At 34.3% G+C, this 20,602-nt stretch overlaps 1 pseudogene; it reads left to right on the top strand.

Annotated features, from left to right (window-relative positions):
- LOC116875560 overlaps positions 1 to 7,022 on the top strand; it is an 8,225-nt pseudogene extending 1,203 nt beyond the window's left edge.
- Positions 7,023 to 20,602: the final 13,580 nt, after the last annotated feature.

Raw genomic sequence — 20,602 nt, 5'->3', positions numbered from 1 at the left:
AAAGCATATTTTCCTGGGGTTGTTGCCACCCTTTTAGTATTTTACTTACTCCTTCATATACTCTTATCTGGACAAAATGACAAGGCGGAAAAATTCACCACAAAAAAAAGAACAAGAGGCAGTACCAAAGGCTAAGGACCTAATCAATACAGACATTGGTAATATGTCAGATTTAGAGTTCAGAATGACGATTCTCAAGGTTCTAGCTGGGCTCGAAAAAGGCATGGAAGATATTAGAGAAACCCTCTCGAGAGATATAAAAGCCCTTTCTGGAGAAATAAAAGAACTAAAATCTAATCAAGTTGAAATCAAAAAAGCTATTAATGAGGTGCAATCAAAAATGGAGGCTCTCACTGCTAGGATAAATGAGGCAGAAGAAAGAATTAGCGATATAGAAGACCAAATGACAGAGAATAAGGAAGCTGAACAAAAGAGGGACAAACAACTACTGGACCACGAGGGCAGAATTCGAGAGATAAGTGACACCATAAGACGAAACAACATTAGAATAATTGGGATTCCAGAAGAAGAAGAAAGAGAGAGGGGAGCAGAAGGTATATTGGAGAGAATTATTGGAGAGAATTTCCCCAATATGGCAAAGGGAACAAGCATCAAAATCCAGGAGGTTCAGAGAACCCCACTCAAAACCAATACGAATAGGTCCACACCCCGTCACCTAATAGTCAAATTTACAAGTCTTAGTGACAAAGAGAAAATCCTGAAAGCAGCCCGGGAGAAGAAGTCTGTAACATACAATGGTAAAAATATTAGATTGGCAGCAGACTTATCCACAGAGACCTGGCAGGCCAGAAAGAGCTGGCATGATATATTCAGAGTACTAAACGAGAAAAACATGCAGCCAAGAATACTATATCCAGCTAGGCTATCATTGAAAATAGAAGGAGAGATTAAAAGCTTCCAGGACAAACAAAAACTGAAAGAATTTGCAAACACCAAGCCAGCTCTACAGGAAATATTGAAAGGGGTCCTCTAAGCAAAGAGAGAACCTAAAAGTAGTAGATCAGAAAGGAACAGAAACAATATACAATAGCAGTCACCTTACAGGCAATACAATGGCACTAAATTCATATCTCTCAATAGTTACCCTGAATGTTAATGGGCTAAATGCCCAAATCAAAAGACACAGGGTATCAGAATAGATAAAAAAACAAAACCCATCTATATGTTGCCTACAAGAAACTCATTTTAAACCCGAAGACACTTTCAGATTTAAAGTGAGGGGGTGGAAAAGAATTTACCATGCTAATGGACATCAGAAGAAAGCAGGAGTGGCAATCCTTATATCAGATCACTTAGATTTTAAACCAAAGACTATAATAAGAGATGAAGATGGACACTATATCATACTCAAAGGATCTGTCCAACAAGAAGATCTAACAATTGTAAATATCTATGCCCCTAACGTGGGAGCAGCCAACTATATAAACCAATTAATAACAAAATCAAAGAAACACATCAACAATCATACAATAATAGTAGGGGACTTTAACACTCCCCTCACTGAAATGGACAGATCATCCAAGCAAAAGATCAACAAGGAAATAAAGGCCTTAAATGACACACTGGACCAGATGGACATCACAGATATATTCAGAACATTTCATCCCAAAGCAACAGAATACACATTCTTCTCTAGTGCACATGGAACATTCTCCAGAATAGATCACATCCTTGGTTCTAAATCAGGTCTTAACTGTTATCAAAAAATTGAGATCATTCCCTGCATATTTTCAGACCACAATGCTCTGAAGCTAGAACTCAATCGCAAGAGGAAATTTGGAAAGAACCCAAATATATGGCGACTAAACAGCATCCTTCTAAAGAATGAATGGGTCAACCAGGAAATTAAAGAAGAATTGAAAAAATTCATGGAAACAAATGATAATGAAAATACAACAGTTCAAAATCTGTGGGACACAACAAAGGCAGTCCTGAGAGGAAAATATATAGCGGTACAAGCCTTTCTCAAGAAACAAGAAAGGTCTCAGGTACACAACCTAACCCTACACCTAAAGGAGCTGGAGAAAGAACAAGAAAGAAACCCTAAACCCAGCAGGAGAAGAGAAATCATAAAGATCAGAGCAGAAATCAATGAAATAGAAACCAAAAAAACAATAGAACAAATCAACGAAACTAGGAGCTGGTTCTTTGAAAGAATTAATAAGATTGATAAGCCCCTGGCCAGACTTATCAAAAAGAGAAGAGAAAGGACCCAAATAAATAAAATCATGAATGAAAGAGGAGAGATCACAACTAACACCAAAGAAATACAGACAATTATAAGAACATATTATGAGCAACTCTATGCCAACAAATTTGACAATCTGGAAGAAATGGATGCATTCCTAGAAACATATAAACTACCACAACTGAACCTGGAAGAAATAGAAAGCCTGAACAGACCCATAACCAGTAAGGAGATTGAAACAGTCATCAAAAATCTCCAAACAAACAAAAGCCCAGGGCCAGACGGCTTCCCGGGGGAATTCTACCAAACATTTAAAGAAGAACTAATTCCTATTCTCCTGAGACTGTTCCAAAAAATAGAAATGGAAGGAAAACTTCCAAACTCATTTTATGAGGCCAGCCTCACCTTGATCCCCAAACCAGACAAGGATCCCATCAAAAAAGAGAACTACAGACCAATATCCTTGATGAACACAGATGCAAAAATTCTCACCAAAATACTAGCCAATAGGATTCAACAGTACATTAAAAGGATTATTCACCACGACCAAGTGGGATTTATTCCAGGGCTGCAAGGTTGGTTCAACATCCGCAAATCAATCAATGTGATACAACACATTAATAAAAGAAAAAACAGGAACCATATGATACTCTCCATAGATGCTGAAAAAGCATTTGACAAAGTACAGCATCCCTTCCTGATCAAAACTCTTCAAAGTGTAGGGATAGAGGGCACATACCTCAATATTATCAAAGCCATCTATGAAAAACCCATCGCAAATATCATTCTCAATGGAGAAAAACTGAAAGCTTTTCCGCTAAGGTCAGGAACACGGCAGGGATGTCCGTTATCACCACTGCTATTCAACATAGTAATAGAAGTCCTAGCCTCAGCAATCAGACAACAAAAAGAAATTAAAGGCATCCAAATCGGCAAAGAAGAAGTCAAACTATCACTCTTCGCAGATGATATGATACTATATGTGGAAAACCCAAAAGACTCCACTCCAAAACTGCTAGAACTTGTACAGGAATTCACTAAAGTGTCAGGATATAAAATCAATGCACAGAAATCAGTCGCATTTCTCTACACCAACAATAAGACAGAAGAAAGAGAAATTAAGGAGTCCATCCCATTTACAATTGCACCCAAAACTATAAGATACCTAGGAATAAACCTAACCAAAGAGACTAAGAATCTATACACAGAAAACTATAAAGTACTCATGAAAGAAATTGAGGAAGACACAAAGAAATGGAAAAATGTTCCATGCTCCTGGATTGGAAGAATAAATATTGTGAAAATGTCTATGCTACCTAAAGCAATCTACACATTTAATGCAATTCCTATCAAAGTACCATCCATTTTTTTCAAAGAAATGGAACAAATAATCCTAAAATTTATATGGAACCAGAAAAGACCGCGAATAGCCAAAGGAATATTGAAAAAGAAAGCCAGAGTTGGTGGCATCACAATTCCGGACTTCAAGCTCTATTACAAAGCTGTCATCATCAAGACAGCATGGTACTGGCACAAAAACAGACACATAGATCAATGGAACAGAATAGAGAGCCCAGAAATAGACCCTCAACTCTATGGTCAACTAATCTTCGACAAAGCAGGAAAGAATGTCCAATGGAAAAAAGACAGCCTCTTCAATAAATGGTGTTGGGAAAATTGGACAGCCACATGCAGAAAAATGAAATTGGATCATTTCCTTACACCACACACGAAAATAGACTCAAAATGGATGAAGGACCTCAATGTGAGAAAGGAATCCATCAACATCCTTGAGGAGAACACAGGCAGCAACCTCTTCGACCTCAGCCGCAGCAACATCTTCCTAGGAACATCGCCAAAGGCAAGGGAAGCAAGGGCAAAAATGAACTATTGGGATTTTATCAAGATCAAAAGCTTTTGCACAGCAAAGGAAACAGTTAACAAAACCAAAAGACAACTGACAGAATGGGAGAAGATATTTGCAAACGACATATCAGATAAAGGGCTAGTGTCCAGAATCTATAAAGAACTTAGCAAACTCAACACCCAAAGAACAAATAATCCCATCAAGAAATGGGCAGAAGACATGAACAGACATTTCTGCAAAGAAGACATCCAGATGGCCAACAGACACATGAAAAAGTGCTCCATATCACTCGGCATCAGGGAAATACAAATCAAAACCACAATGAGATACCACCTCACACCAGTCAGAATGGCTAAAATTAACAAGTCCGGAAATGACAGATGCTGGCGAGGATGCGGAGAGAGGGGAACCCTCCTACATTGTTGGTGGGAATGCAAGCTGGTGCAACCACTCTGGAAAACAGCATGGAGGTTCCTCAAAATGTTGAAAATAGAACTACCCTATGACCCAGCAATTGCACTGCTGGGTATTTACCCTAGAGATACAAAGATAGTGATCCGAAGGGGCACATGCACCCGAATGTTTATAGCAGCAATGTCTACAATAGCCAAACTATGGAAAGAACCTAGATGTCCATCAACAGACGAATGGATAAAGAAGATGTGGTATATATATACAATGGAATACTATGCAGCCATCAAAAGAAATGAAATCTTGCCATTTGCGACAACATGGATGGAACTAGAGGGTATCATGCTTAGCGAAATAAGTCAATCTGAGAAAGACAACTATCATATGATCTCCCTGATATGAGGGAGAGGAGATGCAACATGGGGGGTTAATGTGGTAGGAGAAGAGTAAATGAAACAATTTGGGATTGGGAGGGAGACAAACCATAAGTGACTCTTAATCTCACAAAACAAACTGAGGGTTGCTGGGCAGAGGGGGGTTGTGGGGGGTTATGGACATTGGGTAGGGTATGTGCTATGGTGAGTGCTGTGAAGTTTGTAAACGTGGAGATTCACAGACCTGTACCCCTGGGGGAAAAAATATATATATATATATGGTTATAAAAAATAAAATTATAAAAAAAAAAAAACAAAAAAACAAAAAAAAAACTAATGATGTACAATGTTGGATAATTGAACATAATAATAATAAAAAAATTAAGATTCCAAGCAAGTTATTTTGTTTATTTGCTTGTTTGCTTTGTTGAGATCAACAAGCTTGTATCAAAATGTATATGGAGGTGGCTCATTCCAGATGGTGCAGCTCAACCAGATTCCTGACAAAAACTCTTCAGCAAAAGCCCTTGTCAGTTTAAAAGAGGGAAGCTTATCTAACACATGGAATGAAAAGTATAGCTCTTTACAAAAAAAAAAAAAAAAAACCAAAATCAAAAACAAAAAAATCACAAAAAACAAAAAAGAACAACAACAAAAAAAAACACCTGTTTGGAAAGCAGGCATATGGGCTCCGCTGTGGAGATGCCTTTCAGAAATTCAAAATGAAGTTGACTCTTTTCCAATGAAGATGACAGACAGATAAATAAAGGTCACCCAAAAGGAACAGGAAAGTTGCAATGATCCCACCAAAATTTAGAGCAACAAGGTCCACACCAGATAAGAAAGGCTCACAGAAGATTGGTTTCCAATTACACAACCGACTCAAGCTTCCCAAAGCACATAAATGTGCATATATGAATGGTTCTATTCAACTATAGATAAGCAACTGTTTGAAGGCGATGATGACTTCTGTGTCTTTCTGAAGGAATCCTTTCCTAACTTAAAAACATGGAAGTTACAAGGGTAGAATGGGGAATAATCAGGCAACTTATGGGAAAACCACGGAGACTTTCTTGTGCATTTTTTTGAGGAAGAGAGACCAGCATTAAAACAGAAACGACAGAAAATACGACTCTTACAACAAAGGCAAGTTGCAGATGTTTCCCAGTTCAAAGATCTCCCAGATGAAATTCCTTTGCCCCTGTTTATTGGAACCAAATTTATAGCTCGATTATGTGGTGTTCATGATGGTCTCTTCTCTGGACAAATAGTTGCTGTGGATACTTTTAATCCTCCTTATAGAGTAACTTTTGATAGGGCAGGGCTGGGCACCCATACCATCCCTGACTATGAAGTTCTTAGTAATGAGCTGCATGAGACGATGCCAGTTGCTGCCTTTGACAAAAACAGGGGCCTTCTTGATTCTTTATGACTCCACCATGGTTACATTACACTCCTCCTCTCCAGTCACCAATTATGGATAATGATCCTGTACTAGCACAGTCACCGTGGAGAAGTACGATTTCTGGCTCTGACACTGAAACACTAGGTCGTTTTCCAGTACAATTCCTCATCCAAATGAACACTTTGTCAAAAATTCTCATGATTAAAAAGGAACATATCAAAAACTTAAGAGCAATGCCTACAGAAGCAGAAAAATTGAAATCCTATTGCATGCCCATTGGCATTGAATTTGGGCAGAGTTATGCAACCATCATTCTGGAGCTTGAGCAACTCAACAAGGACCTCAACAAAGTTTTGCATGAAGTGCAGCACTGCTATGAGCCCGCTCCATCCAGGCCAGGGCAGGACCAACCCACAGATAGGAAACAGAGGTGTGAGGAGGAAGCCTAGGAGCTTGTTCAGCAGCCAGCTCTTCCACTAGATGGCTCTGTGTTGAGAATGAAATTCTGACAGATTTAATCTTCAGCTCACTCCTATTTTATTACAAATTAAGTGTCTGGCAGAAGGAGGAGAGTTGAATTCCTTTGAGTTCAAATCACTTACAGATTCGTTAAATGATATCAAGAGTACAATAGGCGCTTCTACTATCAGTTGCTTTCCCAATAATGTAGAAATCCATGTTTCACACATTCAGAGTGGCCTGAACCAGATGGGAAGCCTGCAGGCCTTCTCTGCCAAGGACACCAACAGAGACTGAGAAGCAGCCTTCCCTGTGCCAGCCACACAGGGCACTAGCATCCCTTCACTTCAGCTTCCATCACCAAATGACCCATGTACTGGAAAACAAGGGAACTGTACACCTCCAGTGAAGACATTGGAACGAACATACTGTCGTGCTTCTTGAACCACCACTGCTGACCAGCATTCTATTTATTTTTCTTCCTATGATTCAGCTGCAGTAGCATCACTTATGTTACATGTTTACTGGCAAGTATTTTTCAGCCAAAACTGTCTGAAACTAAGATGCTTTCACGGACGAGTGTGCTGACCCCTTTATGAACATACATGAATCCAGCCGACAGGCACAGACAGCTGTTTCTGGGGTCTGGGAGCCCAGACACGAGCCTCCTGTGGGGAGCTATGTCCTGAGGGTTTTAGTGCCAGCAGGTCAGCTCCTCTCCCTGCATGCTCTGGAAAAGAGCACCCTCCAGAGGCAGGAAGTTACTTGTGGAGGAATCAACCAGAACAGCCAAGGGAGATGCAGCCTTGACAAGTATGTGGGATGGATACCTGCTGGTGACGTTGCTCTAGAGATCATTTTATAATCATAAATATTTTAATTTATCATAATTTATAAAAGAAACCTTTGTTGTTTGTCTGTTGAAAAAAAGAAAGGAGCAGGAGAAAAATTAATTGCTTGCAAAGCACTGTATTTCAGCAAGTGGATTTAGCCTGAGTTTTCCCTTCAATTCAGGGCAAAAGGTGCGATTGTTATGAGACTTATTTAAAAAGACTGGTAACACATTATTTTCACATCTTGTTTATTTGCACAACTTTTGAACCAGATGACTGGTTAAAATCCAAACGTGCACATTTTATAAGTCAAAAGATTTTATAGGGAAAACACATATAATAACCAGTGCTGTGAAATGCAGAAAACAAGGTTTATATGTTTTGTGGGGTTTTTTGTTGTTTTCTTGGTTTTTTTAAAGAAAAAACCCAGCCTGAAATGTTAATCTTGTAAAAAGTGTGTATTTGGGATATTCTTTGTTTTAATATAGTATAATATAAAGTCAATATGCATTAAAATTGTTCTCATCAGGGAGCCTGCTTCCCCCCCCCCACTGCCTCTTTGCCTACTTGTGATCTCTGTATGTCAAAAAGCAAACAAGTAAATAAACAAACAAAAAACTAAAAGGAAAAAAAAAAATAAATGGATTTGTAGTTATTTCCAGCCTACAACACACAGGTCACTTCACTCAGTCTTTTGACTTTGAGACTGCTTCAGCATTACCTACCTAATAGTCCACTGTGTTTCCCAAACCATAGAAAACTCATATTAAATTTCTAAGGGGTTTCCTTGAAGTAAAGGAAAATCCATGCTAAGCTTCTATCCACCAGTAAAGGTGGACTCACAGCACATACTGATAACTAGTGCCAATAAAATCCTCTTAATCATGTGATTCCCTCTTAGATATTCTAACTCTCATTCAGTAGACTGGAAGTTGTTTGTCACCAAATTTTCTCTGATTTGACTTTTGGATAGCTCCTTTGCAAGTCTCAAAGAAGTGATTTAGAACCTAAGTTTCAAATGTGGGAGTGGTTGACACCTCCTATTTTTAGACTGGAGCACAAACTGATACAAAATTCCAATTTAACATCCTGTTACACGTATTTATGCATTCTTTTATCACAAATTTATTTTATCCTTTTGCACTCTGTGGAAAATTGACCACAGAATATGATGCTGACTTAAAGATAGTCAAATAAGAGGCTGTCATAAATTTTTTGAAATGGAAAAAAAGAATCATTATGAAAATAATTGAAAGTCTGAGAACATACACAACAGAAACATGAGAAGATGCTCAACATCACTCATCATTAGGGAAATACAAATCAAAACCACAATGAGATGTTACCTCATACCTGTTGGAATAGGTAAAATAAAAAAGCACAAGCAACAACAAGTGTTGGCAAGGACAAAACGGAACCCTCAGACACTGTTGCTGGTTAAGCTAACTGATGTAGCCACTATGAAAGACTGTATAAAGGTTCCTCAGAAAATTAATAGAACTACCATATGATCCAGGAATTTCACTGTTAGATACTTACTCAAAATGAAAATACTAGTTTGAAGTGATATATGTACCCCTATGCTTACTGCAGCATTATTTACAAGAGCCAAATTATGGAAGCAACTCAAGTGTTTATCAATAGAAGAATGGATAAAGAAGATGTGCCATATCTATCTATCGATAGATATGACACATATTTTATCCATTATAGTCCATTATATATATCAAGAATATTCCATTATATTATTCATAATATAATGGAATATTCTTTAAGCATAAGAAAAATGAAATCTTGCCATTTGCAACACCATGAATGGATCTAGAGAGTATAATGCTAAGTGAAATAAGCCAGTCAGAGAAAGACAAATACCATATGATTTTACTCATATGGAATTTAAGAAACAAAGCAAGGGAAAAACAAAGAACAAAAAGAGACAAATCAAAAAACAGACTCTTAACTATACAGAGTAAACTAGTGTTTACCAGAGGGGAAGTGGGTTGGGGAGTTGGTGAAGTAGGTGAAGGGGATTAAGAGTACACTTACTTTGATGAGCACTAAGTAATATATGAATTTTAAATCACTATACTGTACACTTAAAACTAATATAGCCCTCTATATCAATTACACCAGAATTAATTTTAATTATTATTTTTTTAAATTATGAAGGCATGTAAAGAATGTTGATTAGAACAGTTGATTCCTATGGACTCATTTTGACCCCTAAAAGGATATATATTTAACCTGTAATATTTTTATGTGATGTTGAAGTTGTAGAAACTGAAATGAGTAATAACTAAAACTTATTCAATTTTAATGGAAAATATGATATAACTGAATATGTAAAAAATATATTAACTGGAACAATTACCTTTTATATCTAAACCAATAAATCTTACTAGATTAATGTATAGCAAAATGGAATTTGCAACTACAATTTTAGAAGTGTCTGTTGATTCAGCCAATGAAAATCCACCATACTTAAACTCCCAACTTACTCCAATGGACCTTTAATTTATAGCAGCTTTCCCCACTTAGCCCTTTTCTCCTTAAAAAAGGGTACCTCTCCTTCCCCCCAACACACACTTGTGTATGGTTTTGTCACAACTTGTTTTCCCAGATTGTAATTATCTTTTATTTCTCTTTTTTTAAGATTTCATTTATTTATTTGAGAGAGGGAGAGTGAAAGGGAGAAGCAGATTCCCTACTGACAGAAAGCCCAATATGGAACTCCATCCCAGGACCCTAAGATCATGACCTGAGCCAAAGGCAAATGTTTACTGGACTGAGCCAACCAGGCACCCCATCTTTTATTAGTGAATAAATGCAAATTGTGCCGGTAATAAATAAATAAATAAATAAATATATATATATATATAGAGAGAGAGAGAGAGAGAGTCTATCTATCTTTATATCTGATGATTCTACACTTATATACAAATAAAACAAGTTTTCCTGTGAATAACTACAGATTTAATGAAGTATATCTGGTAGATCATTTTCTCTTTTCCCACTTGATCTTTGAAAATCCTCAGTCTTGGAGTATTAGAGCACTCTTTAGATATGTCACATTTCCTTTATTTTCTTAATCCCTAAATCATGGCAAACGCATTTAAAAAAATCATTCATTTAACTCAAAGATTATTTATAATTTTAATACGAATAAAGCATGATCAACTTTAGCCTAGGTTAATATATACTTGGAGTGAGAGTACAGGAAATTAATGGAATATTAGTTTTTTTTTTCTTTTTAAAGATTTTATTTATTTATTTGACAGACAGAGATCACAAGTAGGCAGAGAGGCAAGCAGAGAGAGAGAGGGAAGCAGGCTCCCTGCTGAGCAGAGAGCCCAATGTGGGGCTCGATCCCAGGATGCTAGGATCATGACCTGAGCTGAAGGCAGAGGTTTTAACCCACTGAGCTACCCAGGTGCCCCTGGAATGTTAGTTTTAATATGATAGTAGAAACAAAAAGCCTGAATTCTCTATGATTTAGAGAGTATAATTTCTATACTTAAGTTGGACTAAACACTATAAGTTGGTATGAATGTCAAGAACAGAAGGTAATTACATATGAAGAAATCAGCATAGTTTTTTAAAGTAATAACTTACTGCTTCAAGATAGAAATGGAATTCCAGTTCTGTAATAGAAAAGCAAATATGATCTGAATTTATTGAAATTTTAAAGCATCTTTTCTACAAAAGTATTATATCTGGACATAGCTGTGGGGAATTTTTTTGTAGTTAAGGAAAATGGTATATTGCACAAGAATTATCATACTGTCCTCTCAGACTACGATTAATACCTTTTTATGATCCCCTTATGAATGTTTCATTGTAGAATTAAGTATGCATTTGCATCAAGTGAAAATAGCATTTACACTAGGCTTTACTATTTTTTAAGTAAAATTTTAAAAACCACTCTCCTTCAGGTTGTGCTTTGAATTTGGCAGAGTCTAGTGATTCATTATATTTTGTAGTAATTATATCAAATGCAATTTTTCTTTTATCCTTTGTAATTTTCCTACTATCATTAATATTTGATGCAGGCATAGTTTTAAAATTTGAAATGAGAAAATGAGTGGGTTTTAGTTCCTTGAAAAAAGAGTTAGTTGACTCCACTGAGTCACTGGTGTGTTGGAGAAAAGTTTCTGTAGAGATCCTAGATAATAATTTGGATAATAATGCTGACTAGATCTTTGGCCAAATTTGCCACCCATTTTTGTGCTGCAGCTCCTTCTACTGTTCTGTAGAGTGAATGGCAATTGATGGCTCCTGTGCTAAGGGAAATGTAGAACATTGAAAAGTTAGGGAGATGGGAGGAAAATCCTTGGCTACTTGCATGCACCATATATAGTGTATGATAGCTCATAGTTAGCTATAGAAACCAAACATAGCTCATACGCAGTGTGCATGTTCTGTTAAACTACAGCCTACCCTACTGCATGGAGCACAGTCAGATCATTGAGAAAGAAAATTCCTGCCCTAAATGAGTTCAAAATCCTATTATTTGAGGATAGTGCTAAGAGCTGCTGATGAGATAAAAGGAAATGTTTTCAACAATCCAATGTGATTCAACATTGTATGAGAACATGGCCTTTTACAAACCAGAGGATCTATAATTAAGGATGGACCCAGAGAAAGCACTAACTACACACACACACACACACACGCATATATGCATTTTAATTAAATCCCTTATAATTTAGCACATTCTTGAGCAGTAATAGTTTGATAAAACAAGAATATTCTACAATGGGTGCAACAAGGTGGCTCAGTCAGTTAAGAATCCAGACCTTTATCTCAGAGTCCTGAGATTGAGGCCTGTATTGAGCTCTATGCTCAGCAGCGAGTCTGCTTGAGAATCTCTCCCTCCCCATTCTCTCTGTCCCTCCCCTACTTGTGCACACACACTCTCTCATAAATAAATAAATAAATAAATAAATAAATAAATAAATAAATGAATCTTTTTTAAAAAGGAATATTCTACAAAGAGTAGAGTATGGTGGGGTGATTGAAAGTTGGAGGAACTATATCTTTCCTTCCTATTCCAGGGTAGAATGACACATGTAACATATTGACAAATATATGCACATATTTGTGCAAAGAAATATTTTCAATGTTCTAGAATTTTTGTAATGTTATTTTTTTGAACACTAGAGTGAAAATCTGAAACAGGGAAAAACAAAGTTAAAACCGTATTTTGATCACAATTTATAGCAAAAGATATGTTTAATTAAAAAAAAAAGAGAAGGGCAAATGAGGTAGGATTCACAATACAAACTACAATTTTTTTCATTTGAGAAAAGCAAACGTTTTGTTGACTATTTTCCTGAAAGTATAGTATCTCATCCATGTCACTAATAAAAATCTATCTAAATAGCAAGTCAACATGTTTTAGATGTGAAGACTCAGAAAGTTAAACATAAGCTATGATTTACTTTTTTAGCATGTCATCAGTGTGGATATATAAGGTTGGCTATATTTTGATATTGAATGTTATTTCAAAACCTAAAGAGAAGAAATAGAAAAAAATATCAATATTAAATAACTAACGCACAGGTTAGATTTAATATTATGTTGCTGTATGGGAATTTCTGGTTCAGTAAAACCTTTCTGTGTTTAATTAGTTTGAGGTTTTAAAATGTTTTTCTTTTTTGTTTATTTGCTTTTTGCAGGCAATAGAATATCTATTTTACTGTGACTTTTAAGAAAATAATTTAGGACACAGTGACCTGAACTTTTATTGTACATGTTATTATTCATCAGATATAATGGAGTAAGATAATACATATATCATATCCATGTTATTACATCTATATGAAAAGATATACTCACATGTATTTATGTAAATATGCACATGTATGTGTATATGTATGTGTTTGTAATTTTGTACACTTATTTTGAAAATTGAAAGCAATACTCAGTAAATGCATTATTTTTTAAAACTCCAGCTCTCTAAAACCTAACAATATTTTAATATTATAATAATAAACATATTTTACATTGATTTGGTAATATAGTTACTTTTCCTTGTTACATGCAATGATTATATAATTTTTAAATTATCTGAGAGAAAAACTTTGGAAGATCAGTGGAGGTCAAAATATTGAAGTTTATATTTTTAATAATAAATATAAAAGAAATGTCAAAACAGATGTGATCTAGGAATGAAAATACAGAAGAATGAGTAATTGTCATATTAGTAATAGCCCTGGCTATAGTTAATTATAAATTGTGTATAAGGAGAGAATCCCAGAGAGCATATTTATATGGCTGTACATATGTAAATACGAAAATCTCTATGACTCAGTTGTATCTGTTTTAAAAAGAAAGTTGGTGTATGGTGGTAGGTATCAATTTATGTATTTTATGTCTCAGAAATATTAGTAATCTTTTTTTTCTTTTTTTTTTTTTCCTGTGGTTATGTTGGTGACTGTTGAGAAAGATCCATGGAAAGCTGAGAACAAGAAAAATGGTGATTTCCTAGTATCAGAAAACTTCACATTTCTCCCAACATATTAAAGGTTACCAAGGTAATTAAAAAAAAAGATCAGTCTAACATATAAGTTTCTTGAAGATTAGAGTTGGTTTTTTTTTTTCTTGATTGTTGCTTGGGATAATTTATAAGAAAGATAACATCTGAAAACAGAGTTATATATGTCATTTCCCATCCATAAGGTAAAGGTCAAGATTATATAAATACTTCAGGGAAAATATAGAGAAACTTAGTTTCAAATAAAACAAATTAACTATATTCAAGTTATAAAAATAATAGGTAAAGAAGCATTCTAAACATCACAGAGTGTAGGTCTTCACTAAGAAGCATCATTTCAAAAACATGTGAGGTGTGTGAGAGCACTATTTTATAGTAAAAAGACAATATCCAAGAGGAGAAGAGTGAAATCAATTAAAAGCACATTGGAAGAGCAATTTTGAGATCTTCTGTCTTTTTAATTCTGCATCAGTAGATCCCATCCAATTAAATATAGGTATCATCTCCATCTTTATAGCTACATTCCAAACAGATAAATAGACCAAGGATAGTTTTCTGAGGAGCAAAGAAAAATTCATAATGTAGAGAAATAAAATATTTAAAAATATAGTGGTGTGTAGAAATTATTCTGTAATCTATAGAATTCTGAAAAGTAAAAAAGAGAGAGAGAGAGGCAGTTATCAAAGCAAATGGAATCAGCAAAGACCACAGGAGGGCTGAGCAGTTTGGTCAGGGGAAATAGAAACTCAGTGATTCTTATGAAAAAAGCTTTTTGAGGAGTTTGTGAGTTATAAATTCATTTAAGGGAAAGCTAAATGTGCATGTCGGGGGAAGACAAATGTTCCCTGATGTAGATAGACAGCCAGAAGAGTGTATTCAGTGCAGCTTGCACAAATAAGAAGACAAGCCCAACACTGGTGTCATCGAGAATAAAAAGCAAATATTTTTAGAGGTTAGTGAGTTTAATGGATTGTTAAATGCTATGGTCCCCCAGTAATTCTTATTTATTTCCCTGTCATATTGCTCCAAGTATTAACAGGTTCATGATCCACTTATTTCCATTCTTCCTTAACCATCTCATTTCCATCTATCCTTTACCAATGTGGAAACAATCACTTCAGTGCAAAAGTTAAGGGGAAAACAAAACAAAACAAAACAAAACAAAAAACAACAACAAAAAAAAAAAAAAGAAAGAAAGAAAGAAAGAAAGAAAGAACTTTTCTCCCAAAGACTTGAAAATGTGTGAGGTGTCAAAGGGGGAGGAAGGAGCATAGATGATGGCTGGAGCTTGAGTGTAAAAAAATTTAATGCACAGAGGTCTCTCTGCATGTGAGAAGCTACAGAAGGGCTTTCTATCCAAAGACTGAGTAACCACATTGGTAGAAATCATCATCAAAGCATTTAGGACATTGTACTGTGTATTTCTTTAAATAAAAGTGTTTCTTTATTTGGGGCACTTTCAGGTCACCTGAAAAACAACTGGGATAGTTGGATACCTAGTATAGGGTAGAACCTAGAAACCTAGTTGGATACCTAGTTGGATATCTAGTTGGATACTTAGGTGGATACCTAGAAAGGGTAGAACTATGAACGTCCTAGAAACCTAGAAAACCTACAATTCTCCACACTAATGACAAATGTATGTGGTTCATGGATTTTTAAATATAGATAATATATTCCATTAAATTAGAGTGTTAATATGTAAACATTTTCTTAATATTATCTTTGGGAACTTTTTCTTTCATTACATTAGGCATATCAGGGTGCTAGGAAGGGAGAAAATGAAAAAAAATGTGAGCAGAAATATGTAGTTAAAAATGTGTCTATGCAGGTTTCAAACTTTTTAAAAAATGGTACAAATTCAACTTGCAAAAAGTTTTGACTATGGGAAAATTCAGACAGAAACTGAGTAAGACAACTGTAAATGAGAAATTAGTATGAAATCTTAATTAACTAATAATATCAAGAATTGTTTAAGGTATAGCGTTAATTGGGTATTAGAGCAATGTGTTATTGTGATATAAAGGTATATTTTGATTGAAAGGTGTTTACAATTCAATCTAATAGTACAAGGCCATAAATAAGAATAAAAATGGATATATAATTGCCATGGGTAATTTTGCCTTTGAGTCATAAAATTCATATTTATAGTAGTGTTGTGATTTCACAATATAGAAAACGGAATTTTATGTTAGTTTTGCTCTTCCAGGGGTAGTTAATGAGAATCAAAAGACCACATATTTCTGTGTATAAAGCATCTATCTTAGTCACTTCAGTTTGTTATGACAAAGTACCAAAACCTGGATGGCTTACAAACACCAGAAATTTATTTCTCACAAGTTCTGAAAGCTGGAAGTCTGCGATCATGGTGCCAGCATGGTCAGGATCTAATGAGAGCTCTCTTCTGAATTTATAGATGACCACCTCCTTGTTCTATTCTCACAAGACAGAGAGCAAAGAGAAGGGAAGCAAGATCTCTTGTGACTCTTATAAGTGCACTAATTTCATCCATTAGGACTCCATCTTTGTGACTTTAGTACTCCTAATTATCTACCAAAGACCCCGCCTCCTAATACCATCACATTGGGTAGTATGATTTTAATACATGAATTTTGAAAGGACACACTCAGTCTATAACAGCATCCTTCCATGTCCTCACAACAATGACTCTAAAAACCAGATTTTTTTGAGGTCACCCAATTGCAATAGGTATAACAATAATTAGCAGTATCAGTTTAAGGCATTACCTTACATGATATGTACTGAGAAATACACTTTCCTGGTTACTTAGTAATTAGCACTTTTACACATTTTTTGAGTAAATAAAATGTTTACATACACACTGGGCACATACATAATATAATCTGTAACTTATATAATAAATTGGATAAATCCTAAAATAAATAATATTTATTGTCAAAGTACACAGTATCCAGAAGAATTATGTTATAATTAGAATCAGGACCTCTTAAAAAATACTTAAATAAACAAAATTCCTTATACACAAAAATAATGAGGTATTTCTTATATAAAAACAATAAAAATATTTGTTCATTATTTTACCCCCTCCAGCAAATATCTATTTAGGGCATTCTTACTGTGGATACCATACAAACTTATGGCTATACAGGAGATATAGAACTTATTCTCAAATAACTGAAATTTCATGAATGGGGATAAGATAAAGATACTGAGTGTGGTGTAAGATCCAATGAATCTTGGAACACTGAAAAAAAAAATAAAATTTAAAAAAGAAAAGATAAAGATACTGAAATAGATTGACAATATAGTGTTAACTGAACTAACAGTTCTAATTCTAATAACTTTCTTTTCCTTTTCCCTGTCTACAATTTGTGGTATTTTCAGTATCTAAATAGTTGAATACATTTAATCCTGATAAAGTCCATGGATAATAGAGGTTTCTCCTTTCTTCTCCTAACATAAATTATAACCACAGCTCCTTGTTCTTAAAAATTACAGGCATTAGCATAGTTGAAATTATTGTACTTACTTTTCCTCTCATTTGATGTCCACACTGGATCTTATAACAAAGATGAATAGGGACTATCTTACCAATATTTTATTCTATATTATTTCGCTTTTTATTTTATATTTTATTTTATTTTATTTTATTTTTTGCTGTTGGGTCTTCATTGCCTGATCCAGAATAGGCCCTTAATAAATAATTCTGGAATGAATAAACGTCTTTTAATAGTAGGTTGAACATTATTTCTAATACATTCTTTAAGTCCCCTAAAATCCCTTTAATGATGTTTTTATCCTTGTTTTCTCTTCTAGGGCATAGACACACACACACACACACACACACACACACACACACTACATACATACTGTGCCAACTGTCATAACAGACTATTTTAGAAAATGAAATGTTATAGGCTTAGTAAATTCAATTTTCCTATGATGATCATATCATTTTCCAACTATAAAGAGTAGAATTTCAAAAACTAGAGTCAATTATGTCATATCTAAAATATTATTAAAATTTCTCTCCTTTTTCTGAATTAATTAAAAATATGAGTTTTATATTTGTATATGAAATCACTCATAATCATGTATAAATTTACTAAACTTTTTATTAGAAGAAACATGCCACCCACCACAACACTAACAGTTCAGACATATTTAAATTAACATTATTAATATTTCAAAAAATCACTTAAAGCTGAACATTTATAATTAAATAATCTAACATTTTGGGTATCCATACTAAAGTGTTAGATTTAATAGATATAGTACCTACTATATTTAGTATGGCAATTATGTTTGATTTTCCAAGTGGGAGAGATATAGGTGTTTGTACTAGGAATAATAAGTAGTGCTTACTCAGCTGAGTTATTCAAATTCCAAAGGCCAGAGGGATCTATTCTTTCTTATAAATGTATATACATTCCATTATGTGCTGCTAGTAGTTATATGCATTTAAAATGAGTTAATTAAATTCTAAAAGTCCAACATAATCCTGAATACAGTATGATATATGTTTCCAGGAAAGGAGGAATTAATCAAAATGCCTACTTTTAATTTATCAAAAATAATTTAACAGATACTGGATATATCAAGGAAAAGTTATAATCTTTGCATGCCACTATTTAAAGATTCTTAAATATACCCTATTTTTACATAAGTTGAAAATTGTATGAATGAGATGTTTCTTTTTATTCATCTTATTAAAGGAAGATATAAAACAATTAAATCAACATTTAAATTATTATCATAAATACAGTGAACTGCGGTGATGATATGAATAATTACTCCTTTCATAATAATTTTATTTTTTATTTAAAGTATGGAAGTTGTGTCCTTACTAAACAAATCAAGAACATTTTACACCCAGACAAGTAATATACATTTACAATAAAAAAATACAATACTTGCAGGGCACCTGGGTGACTTAGTTCATTGAACATCTGCCTTTGGCTCAGGTCATGATCTCAGGGTGGAACAGAGTCTCAAATCCGGCTCTCTGCTCAGTGGGGAGTCAGTTTCCCCCTCTCACTCTCCCTCTGTTCTCTCTCTCTTTCTCTCTCTAAATAAATAAAATACTTTTAAAAAGTACAATACTTTCCATTAAGAGTTAGATTTATAGTAATAATAATAAACTTGATTTGATTATTAAAATCTCACTCAAAACTGAGGATAAATTGTTCATTAGTCTTTTGTCCTCCTTAAAGTATAATAACCAGCACTACAAGATAAAAAATAATTTATAAAGAACTTTAGTATTTTTATAGAAGTGAAGGATACTCATTTCTCAAAAATAACATGAAAATCTTAATACTTTAACTAATATTTTGTTACATAAATAAGTCTTATTAATGTCTTGAATATGTTAGTTGATTTTATTGGATTTGATTATGGTTTGTTTATAAATATTTTCTTGACCACTAAAATAATCAATCAATCATAAGAATGTCTGTTTCATATTTGTGCTCTTCTTTAAACAATATGTCAAATGTAGGTTAACAATTTATCTTTCAAATTAATTATAAAAATCAGACTTGAAATTAATTTCAAAATATATTATATATTTTTAATTAATAATATATTCCAAATGTAGAAATGATAAGATATATACACAAAATAAAGTTACCTTAAATTCCTGACTATAATAGAAATATTGGCAACAATTTGGAATTGGAAAATAATCCTATGTGTAAATGAATACATATTTTTTATATAATTTGACATTGATGCTCAGATATTTTGTATCCTGCTTTGCTTAACTGCATCTCCTTTAATTATCCTTTATTGTTTTTTACAGTTTTTGTTTATTCATTTGAGAGAAAAAACCCAAGCAGGGCGAGCAGCAGAAGAAGAGATAGAAGCAGGCTCAGGGAGCCTGATGTGGAGCTAGATCTGAGGACCCTGAGATCATGACCCAAACTGAAGGCAGTTGCTTAACCCACTGAGCCACCCAGGTGTCCCTAATTATCTATTATTTTCTTATATAGGATTCAGTTAAGTTGTGGGGGTTAGGCTCAGTGTTTATTGAATGCTGAATATATGCCACTTCTCTCCTAGGAACTAGGGATATAGCAGTGAAGAGAAGTAACAAAGATTCTGTCCTTGAGAAATTTATGCTGCAATGAGGTAGATTGAGGAGAAATGCACAAAGAAATAGTTACATAATGATAAGAAACCAATCCAATAGGATATAGGGTTTGTAAATATTCATGCACCCAACATAGGAACACTTAAATGTAAAAACAAAAATTAACAGACTAAAGGGAGAAATAGATAGCAATAGAATAATAGCAGGGATTTTAATACACCACTCACATCATTTGGGTTGATTATCCAACTGGTAACCAATAAAAAATATCAGCCCTAAATATGAGCCTAATATAACAGATGGCATTAATAGATACACCTAGAAAATCCATGTCACAGTCAATCCCTGACCAGAAATGTGGCTGAGTTTCTGAGACCAATGATGAAGTCATTTGTATGGATGCATGTGAGAAACCTTAACAGTCTTACAACCTTTGGGCCAGCATATGCAACCTGTCTCTATTGGACAGAAA

Source organism: Lontra canadensis, unplaced genomic scaffold, assembly GCF_010015895.1.
Source record: "Lontra canadensis isolate GAN:19392208 unplaced genomic scaffold, GSC_riverotter_1.0 scaffold1, whole genome shotgun sequence".
Taxonomy (NCBI): domain Eukaryota; kingdom Metazoa; phylum Chordata; class Mammalia; order Carnivora; family Mustelidae; genus Lontra; species Lontra canadensis.
The sequence above is the reverse complement of the archived record's forward strand: the minus strand, read 5'-3'. Positions and strand labels throughout refer to the sequence as shown.